Raw genomic sequence first — 10,654 nt, forward strand, 5'->3', positions numbered from 1 at the left:
AGCATAATTATTTGGACTTGGCCCTCGGGGCTTGTACATAAATAGTCTGACTCTTAGCAGTAGGGGATTAAAACAGGGTGGAATAAAAACTCTTCAGCGAGAGTCAAGAGGCATGTATTTCTGTCCCGGTTCTGTCATAAGCCATCTAGTAAATTTTGGATACATTTTTAAACAACTCTTGAGTCTTATCAAGGATTTCTGGAAAATCTCTGAACTCTGTGGTTAAGTATTATAAACAGGTTTCATCTTCGGTGCCTCTGTTGATTGATTCACAACACTGCTTGGAGAAATGTATTGAAAAGGCTTGAGACACAGTGTTTGGGTCCAAAGGGAGAGTGCTGTGATTGATTAGCATCATCCAATTTGGTGGGAGATGGGATAGAGGCAGAATGAGGGTCTTGTATTTGCCCTTTCTGTTCTGTGGAATTCTATGAATGTCCCCTTTTCAAGGCGGTAAGATAGATAGGTAGAGTTTCTACGAGAAGCAAAAAAATATTTCTTACATACTCACCACTTCACCCCCTGTCCCAGACCCATACACTCCAGCAAAATGCATAAGTTCCCCTCTAGGCCAATGGACAATATTGGACACTAGCAAGGATAAAATAGAGCAGAAATTTCACCCCAGGATGAATCTACACTTAGTGTGATTTTCCCTATATTAAATCTGCAGTGCCATCTACTGAATCACAAAGGAAGTAGTACTGTAAAAATATTCCAGATGAGAATGGGAAGAAATCTTTTGCTTTTTACTGAAGATCATATTTTAACTTCATAATTTAACTGAGTTTGCATTATAATCTTTTGATAGGTGAACTCTTTTGAAAAGCTCTCACAACTATTTTTTTTTAATTCAATATAATAAAAATCACAATTATCTTGTCCATATATGCTGAATCGTTTGTTTCCTTTTCAAAACAGTAGAGTTTAAAAGATTAAAAACCCAAAAGTACACTTCTGGTAGCCTTGTTGCCACAAGAACCAAAGTGCTTTTTTTGGATGCTAATTTTAGGAGATAAAGAAGTCTGGGTGGGAGAAAAAGGGAGGCAAGTAACATTTGTTAAGGGTCTATTAGATTTTGCTCCAAATTGGTGTTCCCAGAATTGTTATTAGGGCCATAAAAAAGGGCCCATGATCCAATAAGTTTGGAAACTAGTATATATTCAAAACCTCTCTCACAGATTCACATTAGTATAACAGAAATTTTTAGAGCCTCAGAAGGCAAGTCTGTTTAATGTCTTATTTAATATTTCCTAAATTTGTTGAACTCTGCCTATTTATTCAGCATTTCTTATGATCTCTCTTAGGCCAGACACTGTGCTAAGTGTTTCAGATATATTAATTGATTTATACCCAATTTACAAGGAGGGAGTTGAAAGAGTTGAAGCAACTTATGCAGATCATATAGTTAGAAAGTGGCAGTGCTAGAAAGAAAACTCAGCCCTGTTGATTCCAAAGTGCATGCCATTCCCACTGTGCCCAATGGCCTCTCAACAGGCCATTTTAGTATCACACGGCTGAGAACAGGCCCTTCTGCTTGACCAAGAGGGTCACAGGAACCTCATCTTCAGTTGGCCTTTCCCTGGGTTAGAGACACTTTAGTTGGCTCCTCTTGGAGAAGCAATGCCTTAACCCAAATGTAATTCTTTACTCCTGGATATTGGAAATCATGGCCTGCTTGGGATGGATGATCTTTGTTTGTCACTTCTTCTATTTTCAGAGTTTACCCTGTTTTGGAGGATACCTGGTGAGGAATGATGTCTCAGGGGATTCTTAATTTGTACAAGATTCATCCCTTCTCAGTTCTATACCAAGCTTTAGATATTTTAGGAATGAAAGCAGGATTTACAGCCTAATTCCCTGAGATTCAATTTCCAAAGGCACTCTCTAGAAGGGGTTATAGATTTTGTACCTTACCAATAGAGAACATATATAAAGGAACAGAAAATTCTAGGTTACTTGTACAGAAGCTATTTTTATATGGCTATTTTGAGTACTTTATATTGGAAGTTGGATTCGTACAGGCCTTTAGGATAGGAGCCAGGGCAAGATGGGCTCTTTGAATTGTAGTGCTGTCTGTTACTCTGTGTGAGTGCTAGGCTCAGTTTCCACTCATGGCAAAAGGAAGTGAACTTACCTACTCCCTGAGCTGAACTGAGGCCCATATGAGATCCTGAATATCTTTTTTCTTTCATTCCAAATTATTGCAATAATAATAATAACCCCCAATAAAGACAATCACATAGGAAAGCTGCTGACAAGATTTATAAAACTTTAAATGTCTGGCTCTTGTTGTAGAATATATTTTGGATGTGTTCCCTTCAAATCATGGATTTTAAAAAGGTAGCCTTAAAATGTTTGAAAAGAGGAAAGTTCAGACTTTATATGTGGATTAGAGATATAATCATGGAACATCATGGAAATAAATTTGTGTTACGCAAATGATGAGTGTGTGCTACATTCCCTCCCATTGTGTGCTCGGTTTGAATCTAGATGCCTGGTAGGTTTGCTAGCACCTCCATTCCTTCAGGGTACCCAAGTTAGAAGACCTTTTTTAGTTTCCACATGTCCAAGGAGAAGCTATAGTTTTGTGTGGCTAGATGTGAACTGGGCCTGATGTTTGCCTGTATCTTCCTTGTTCAGAATCTCTCTTTAAACTGCCATGGCTGGTAGTTTGCTGAACTAGGAGTGCTTGAGAGATTCAGAGAGGTTTTTGGTGCTCTGGCATAGAGTGGCAGAATAGTGGACAACTACTCTGGGGGTCCAAGAGCAAGGGTGACAACTCCACAGATTTAAAGGCAAGCCTGCCAGGGATCTACTTGCTTAAGAAATAGAGGTGCTGATAGAAGGCAAAACTGACTTTTAGGATCCAGCTTCTCAACAAATCCCCTCACAGTTTTAGAAGAATCACTTAAACCCCAAACCCTGTGGTTGATGGGAAAGGAACTTACGTTAATGGAGAAGTGAGGTGCATCATCTGGTATGGAGATGATGGTACAGCTGCAAATGATGGGCTACTGGGTTCCTCAGGTGGTCCTCAGCCTGGCTTCCAGCCTGGCTTCCTCTGGACCATCTTTGAGTCCTCAGAGGGGGGAGCTATAACAGTGATTCATTTTAACATAGCGTTTGCATCGTTGAAATCATTTGAGAAGAAGATGCCAAACATTTCATCTCTACTAGGGTTTAGTAACACACCAGGAGCTGGTTCTTAAAAGGCAAATATTCTTTACTGCAGATGACTCCAGAACTCCAGGTATCTCTTGTGAATGTCTCATTATGGCTTGCCATAAACTTTGCAATGATCTTTACCATCACGGACTCCTCCAACAGTGTAAGACCTGCTGGATTATGTAGCACGTGCTTGTTGTGCAGCCTGGACCTCCTGCAGAGCCCTTTCCTATTCTGGACACCATTAAAAGCTGGCAGTCTTCTGTAATTGTATATAGATTGGAGCAGTATTTTTAAGTGTGAAATATATTGACTCGAGAGCCCAAAGAAGCATTTGTTAAATATTGACCAGTGCCCAACTAGCTCAAGTAAATGGCAGCAGCCATTGGGTAGGTCTGTGGACCTGGCAGAGTCCTGTAAGCAAGATTTTAATCAGTCTCCACTGATTTTCTGACACCTAATAAGCCCCACTTTAACAGGAGTGATAATGATACTTTGGGGTCTCTAGGATTCGGTGTCAACCTAGATCCTATGTCCAATAGTTTTTAAATTCATGGGTGTTCCCCTCTCTCCAGTTCACAGTCACCTGGGTCAACCTCCATAGGTCTTTTTGGAGGAAGGGAATCATTAGAGTATATATTTGCCACAGTGCTCCTGGGTCTTTATTCTTGGGGTTATGCCACCTCTTTAGTCAGTAGGTCCTGGATCTGAAAGTTCATTCAGATCTGGGGACTGAGCAAAGGATCTTGACTTATTATTGGGGCAGTCACCCTTAGCCTCCTGCTGCTGTATTCTTGCCTTTTTCTGGTTGTACTTGTTAAGCAGCACCTTTATTGGCTCGCCACTTATTTTGCTTGTAGGGACACTGAATTCTATTAAACATCTTCACAAGTCTCTGTGGGTCGAGGCCCTTGGGTTGCCCCTCTGACATTGTTAGTTGTTAAGGTGATTGTATCTTCCTGGCTTCTGACATTTAAACACTGACCACTGGCCTCTCTTGCTTTGGGGCCCATCTTCCTCATGTGTATTAGCAAGTTCAGCTCTGAGACTGCATCTTCTACTGCTTTACAGCCCCATACTATAGTGATCAAACTTCTTAGTGATGCTGGAACCCTGTCACCAGCACATTCCTGAGGGCTTTGGTCGATGGTATGTGCTCTGGGCCTTACAATATATCCATCCAGCATGCCATCCCTCTAAGCCTTTTTGTTCTTACCTCTACCATCTTCCAGGAAAATCTAGGCATTTCTAGTCAATCAGTGTGGGCCATTGGTTTCTCCAGGCTTCTATGAGTAACCCGTGCTGGGTAGAATAATGACCCCCAAACATGTCCACATCCTAGTTCCCAGAAACTTTGAATACGTTTCCTTATATGGTTAAAAGAACTTTGCAGATGTGCTTAAATTAAGGATTTTGAGATGAAAAGATTATCCTGGACTATTTAAGTGTTTCCAATGTAATTAAAACATAGAGGCAGGATAGTCAGAAAAAAAAAAGGGATATTTGAAGATGCTATACTGTGACTTTGAAGATGGAGGAAAGGGTCATGTGTCAACTAATGTGAGCAGCCTCTGGAAGCTAGAAAAGGCCAGAAAAACAGATTGCCCCTAGACCCTCCAGAAGGAACATAGTCCTGACAACACCTTCATTTTAGTCCAGTAAGACTCCTTTTGGACTTCTGACCTCCAGAACTGTAAGATATTAAATGAGTATTGTTTTAAATCACTAAGTTTGTGGTAATTTGTTATAGCAGCAATTGGAGACTAATACAGTGAGTTTGCCCCATTCTCAGTGATCCTGCCCAGAGAGTTGAATCCCATGTCCCAAGAAAATTGTTCCTTACATTTTGGTGCCTTGGTTAAGCACCCTCACAGTCCAATCCCAGGGATACTCCTTTGGCTCCTGCTGTACTTGCTAGGCAATTCTTGCCATTCCTTTGGGATATAACCTCTTCTTCTCTTATCAGTGTCAGCATGTTTCAAGCTGGGTTATAATGGATTTAACCCTATAATTGGCCTGGCAGTAGGGTGAGGAGGGGGTCAGCTCCTAAGGGGTCACCTGTTTTCTTGCAGGGGAGAAACTTCGGCAGCATCTTCCCATATAGGATAAGTACTAGTTCTTACTGTAGAGGGGTGGGTCAGTTCTGTAAGCTCTTGCAGGGTCTGCAACTAGAAGCCTTAGCATAACTGATCTGTCTTTGCTGAACATTTAAATATCTCTGGAGGGAAGCAGACTTGGCCAAATGGATAAGGCATCCGCCTACCACATGGGAAGTCCACGGTTCAAACCCCGGGTCTCCCTGACCCATGTGGAGCTGGCCCATGTGCAGAGCTGATGTGCACAAGGAGTGCCGTGCCATGCAGGGGTGTCCCCTGCATAGGGGAGCCCCATGCGCAAGGAGTGCGCCCTGTAAGGAGAGCCGCCCAGCGTGATAGAAAGTGTAGCCTGCCCAAGAATGGTGCCACACACAGGGAGAGCTGACACAACAAGGTGATGCAACAAAGGGAGACACGGATTCCTGGTGCCACTGATAAGGATAGAAGCGGTCACAGAGCACACAGCTAGTGGACACAGAGAGCAGACAACTGGGGAGGTGGAAGGGGAGAGAAAAAAAATCTTAAAAAAAAAAAATAAATGTCTCTGGAGTTCTGCAACTCTAATTATCAAGTTCTGGTTCTGCTTCTCAGATATGTCTGCTTTTCCACTGCAGGAGAAAAGCTGCCAGAGAGGGTCTCTCACTTAGCTGTTAGCTGTTTGGCAACTACCTTCATTTTCACAATAGCCCTCAGTGAAGCATTAATATAACTTGCTAATGACTGACCACCTCTGTTATCTCTGTAGGAATTGTTCCCAATAGCTTTCAAATGCCTGAAATCATTGTATTGGCAAGGGCATTCCCCTCTACCAGGGCATTTTCCACAGGTCCCCATTAGCGAAATATTTAGCAACTGAGATGCCACCTTGTGCCAGGGACTATCTGTGCCCTACATTCCATTTGGGGTGGGGTCTTCCTTGCCAGCTGGATAGTGAATGAACTAACCCTGAAATCCCATTTTATCACCTGTTTCCTCGGACAATGCCTAGTACCATCCGTGTCTTCCAAGAAGCAGATGTGAAGATGGGATTAGACATTCAAGAGATTTATTTGGGAAAGTGCCTGTTTAAGTTAAAAGGGGGAGGGAGCAGAAACAGATTGGAGAACCTATCGATTGCAATGCAGATCTGGCCCTTGTGATAGGAGTGAGGGAGGGAAGGAAGGATTGGGTAGGAGGATCCTAAGACCAAAGCACAGTCTTGAGAAAGACTTGGTCAGGGTGATAGGGGAGTCCCTAAAAGCAAAGGTGTTTAGTTGAGAAGTACTATTTTGGTCAGAAATGACCCAGTTCTAGTGTCTCCACCAGTCATTGGCTGAGAGAAGCCCAGGGTAAGTGTGGTTTCAGCATGAAGGACACGGTGTATCTAAAGATGCTTCTTGTGGCAGATTCTCTTAAAGAGACCCAAGTAGTCCCCGCTCCATAGCCACCAGAGTGGTTATCAACCTCAGCTCTAGAGCTAGAGTACTTGGGCTTAAACCTTAGTTGTACCACTTTTTAACCTGTGACCGTTGGCAAGATACTTAACTTCTCTAATCCCTGTTTGCCACTTAGTAAACCACAAGGTTCACAGTAACTATCTTATAGGCAAACTTGAAGCTTAAATGAGTTGTCTTGGGTGATGCTGCGGGGACAGTTACTGGACATTGTATGTCCTCCCATGGCCCACTGGGTGGACCGTGGGAGAGTATGGGCTATGATGTGGACCATTGACCGTGAGGTGCAGCGGTGCTCAGAGATATATTCACCAAATGCAATGAATGTCTCATGATGATGGAGGAGATTGTTGCTATGGGGGGAGGAGTAGGGGGAGGGGGGTATATGGGGACCTCATATTTTTTTAATGTAATATTAAAAAAATAAAGACAAAAAAAATGAGGGAGAGAAAAAAAGGAAATAAAATTGATATGTAATTTTTTCAATTGTTTTTACATGATAGTAAGTAAAATAAGTAGCATCAATAAAAACGGATTTGTTTCCTCCTGGCAAAATAAATAAATAAATAAATGTAAAATGCTAGAACACTGCTTGGAACACAGCAAGGGCTTAAATAATGGTAGCCAAACAAACAAACAAACAAAATTGGTTGGTTCCCTCTTTGCATTCACCCTAGAAATATCACAGGGTTTCCACTCAATTCCTCTTTATAGTGTTATTCTTGGGTTCGTATTCCAGAGTATTCGGAGAACTCTGGAATTCTCATAAATTCAAAATATGCAGTCACTACATAGATCCATCTTCTAGGTATTTCCCAGATTCTTTCCTTCTTCTGGACTTCATAAGGCAGAGGAAATCTCAACTGTCTACATCAGCACCCCAAGTAGTGCTTTTTAGGATTTTGGAACCTAAAGCTTATTCCTAGCTCTTGATGACATCCAAAGCCAAATCAATCCATGTATATTTTATTACTTATTATTTTATTTCTCAAATTTTCATTGAGTGCCTAGGTACTGGTCAGGGAACAAATGAAATAGTCATAAAAATACTGGTAAGAAGATGATTCTTAGAAGCTCACAGTCTCCTGGGGAAGAAAGATAAGAAGACTACACACGATGCAATGGAAAAAGCCCAAAGAGAGGTAGGAACAGCCATCAATAGTGCCAAGAAGAGATAATAAAAAGTTTCAAATGAGAATTCAAAGAAAAGACGGGGAAAGAGTCAATCTCACAGGCCGTCACCTCAAAGGCCTTTGAAGCAATAGTAAATTTCTCTTCATATATTTCTCTCAAAGTCCTTTTGCAAATATTATCTTGGAAATAGTTCAGGTACGCTGTGGTTTCCAAAGACATGCAAAGTGACCCTGCTAAGAGCTTAGGGTCATGTATATGTGTAGTTAATATAATTTATATAATTTAACAATATAAGTCATATGTGTTTTCCACCTGTATTGGTGGTCTTTCGTGGTTCACTGAGCACTACTTTGGCTCCAAATGATTAGCCAGTTAATCTACTATCTTATGCAGAGGTGGAGAAACAAATCCCTTATAAGACTTATCAAGAAACAAAGAAGAGTGATCCTACATCCAAAACTAACATGGAATAGCACTGGTTGAACTGAGGCTACAGTGGATTAGTAGTAAAGTGCCTGGAAAGTGCTGAGATTTGAACTAAAAATAAACAATTTTCTTTTTCTTTTCCTCACTGGCCCAAACAGTGCAGTTCCCCAGTTAAAAACAAGGAAAAGGCGCCGGGGTGGGGCATTTTTTCCCAACAGAGGAAATGTCAGGTATAAATTTCTTAGAGAAAGGAGCATGTAAGGAGGACCTAGAATACAATAAAATCATTGGATTTGTTCCTCTAGATGGTCATGCTTTTCCTCACTTAACAAAGAAGAAAAATTTACTTTTAAAGGTTATTTTGTTAGTAATTTTGAGTTTGAGAAGCAGCACTATCTTCGAGAAGAGGAAATTTTACATCAACCATGGTCTAGATCTCCTTTGGAATTTAGCAGCTGTGTGTCATTGAACAACTTTCCTAAATTCAGTCTTCAGCTGATCTATAAAATGGAGATAACAAGGGCTTCATGGGAAGTTGTATGATATAAATAAAATAATTTAAGTAAAACTACTTAGCAAATGATCTCAGTAAAGCAGGTGTTCCACAAATGTTAATTTCCTAACTGCTTCGATGACAAATATGGCAAAATCTTGGTTAACTGGATTCTAGCTTCCCAGAGATCTCAATTATCCACATTCTTCTCTCTGTACTTCACAGAGAAAATCTGGCATATTGAATAAGTATTAGTTAATAAACTTCAAGTCCAATTTCCTACACTGTGAACTTGTATACTACCAAAATATGAAATAATTTTTGTTTACCCCTGTACTGTCAGCACTTAGAACCATCTGGTACATAGTAGGTGCTCAATAAATATTTGTTGACTAAATGAGGACCCTGAAATACTCAAAGGTGTTATTTGTTAAAAGTCCAATGATATTGCATGTCAGCAAGTCAAAAAGATCTTTACAAAGATCTTCAATCTTTCAAGTAAAACAATTATTAAGAGTTTGAGTTTCTCTGAAATTTTAAATTCAACAGCTTCTCAGTAGTCAACAATTTATTGGTATATCTTACTCAACTACTATGTGCACAAGAAAGCAACAGATAGTCCCTTCTCTCAGAGAACTCAGGGAATAACAGGGGCAACAGAATTTGGGACAAATAAATGAAATGTAAGGTATCATTAAGAATAGGAACACGAAAGAATAAAAATGCTAGTATAATATAGCAGTAGAGGAAGAGAATAGTTCTCATTGAGAGGATTGGAGACTACTTTGAAGGGGAGATTTTATTATGTTTGGGTTGAATCCTAAAGCATGGGTTAAGTTTTGACAGGTGGGAACGGCTAAGAAGATAAAGGAGAAGAGGAGGGCAGGCAGAAGCTGAGGGGAAATTACAGGCAGAATAAATGGCACAGTTGATGGAGAATAGAGAAAACGTTTCCAGAAGAGCTAGGCTTCAGAGTAGATGCAACATTTGAAGAGAGTGGATAGAGAGGATTTTACCAAGATTATTGTGGACTCTTTATTTGAATTCCCTTCCAAGTCATTTGAGAAATGTAAGTAAATTCCTTATGAATTGTTTCTTGAACATGACACTGCTTTGAGAATGAACTGAAAAGTGGGTAGTCTTTATCTGAGCAAAAGATGCAGTGAATATTGAAAATAGTTCTTATCTGAGAACCATGTCTCCACATTTGTGGCATAAACCAAAGGCTTATGGTGGAACAATTTCTGGCCATATAGGAGATGGCAGCTGACTAGTATAGAATATGCTCCAGGGTTTAGGATGTGGCAAACCAATACAGGCCTCAAGATAAGCTATTTAACTGCCCAGAAAATGTCCACACTCATTATTTTGGATATTAATCTTTCTAAATTAGATTACATATTTCCTTACTTTATTAAGCATAAGACTGTAGGAATAATTTGTTCTTTCTTAATGACTCAGAGTCATCATTATGGATATTAATTATTATGCCATCTAGGATGAAGCCTTTGGAGTTTAAAGTGTGCTGGAGTTTTGGCCCTTTACTAATTGGTCCTACCCACATTATAAAGACATTGTAATTATCAGTTCTTCTTTGTAATCCTCTCTGCTATTAACTCTTCATATGAAACTGTTACTAGACTCACTTCTAATCGAATTGCCAGGGTGGGGGCTTAGTGGTAAGTCTACCCCTTCCTTGAGGTAAAGGGATGGGTCTTAGGGACCAGTTAGTGCTCCAGGGGTGTTTCCTGGAGGTGAAGTATCTCTACTATGGACTGGAACTCAGAATTAACTGGTGGCTCTTCTGCAAGCCTCATTTTGTTTGTTTTCCTTTTTTGATACTCTTAACCTCCTTCAGACTAATTTCCACGTTTATAAAATGTACATCTTCTCTGAAATCCCCA

The sequence above is a fragment of the Dasypus novemcinctus genome, chromosome 6 (assembly GCF_030445035.2).
Source record: "Dasypus novemcinctus isolate mDasNov1 chromosome 6, mDasNov1.1.hap2, whole genome shotgun sequence".
Taxonomy (NCBI): domain Eukaryota; kingdom Metazoa; phylum Chordata; class Mammalia; order Cingulata; family Dasypodidae; genus Dasypus; species Dasypus novemcinctus.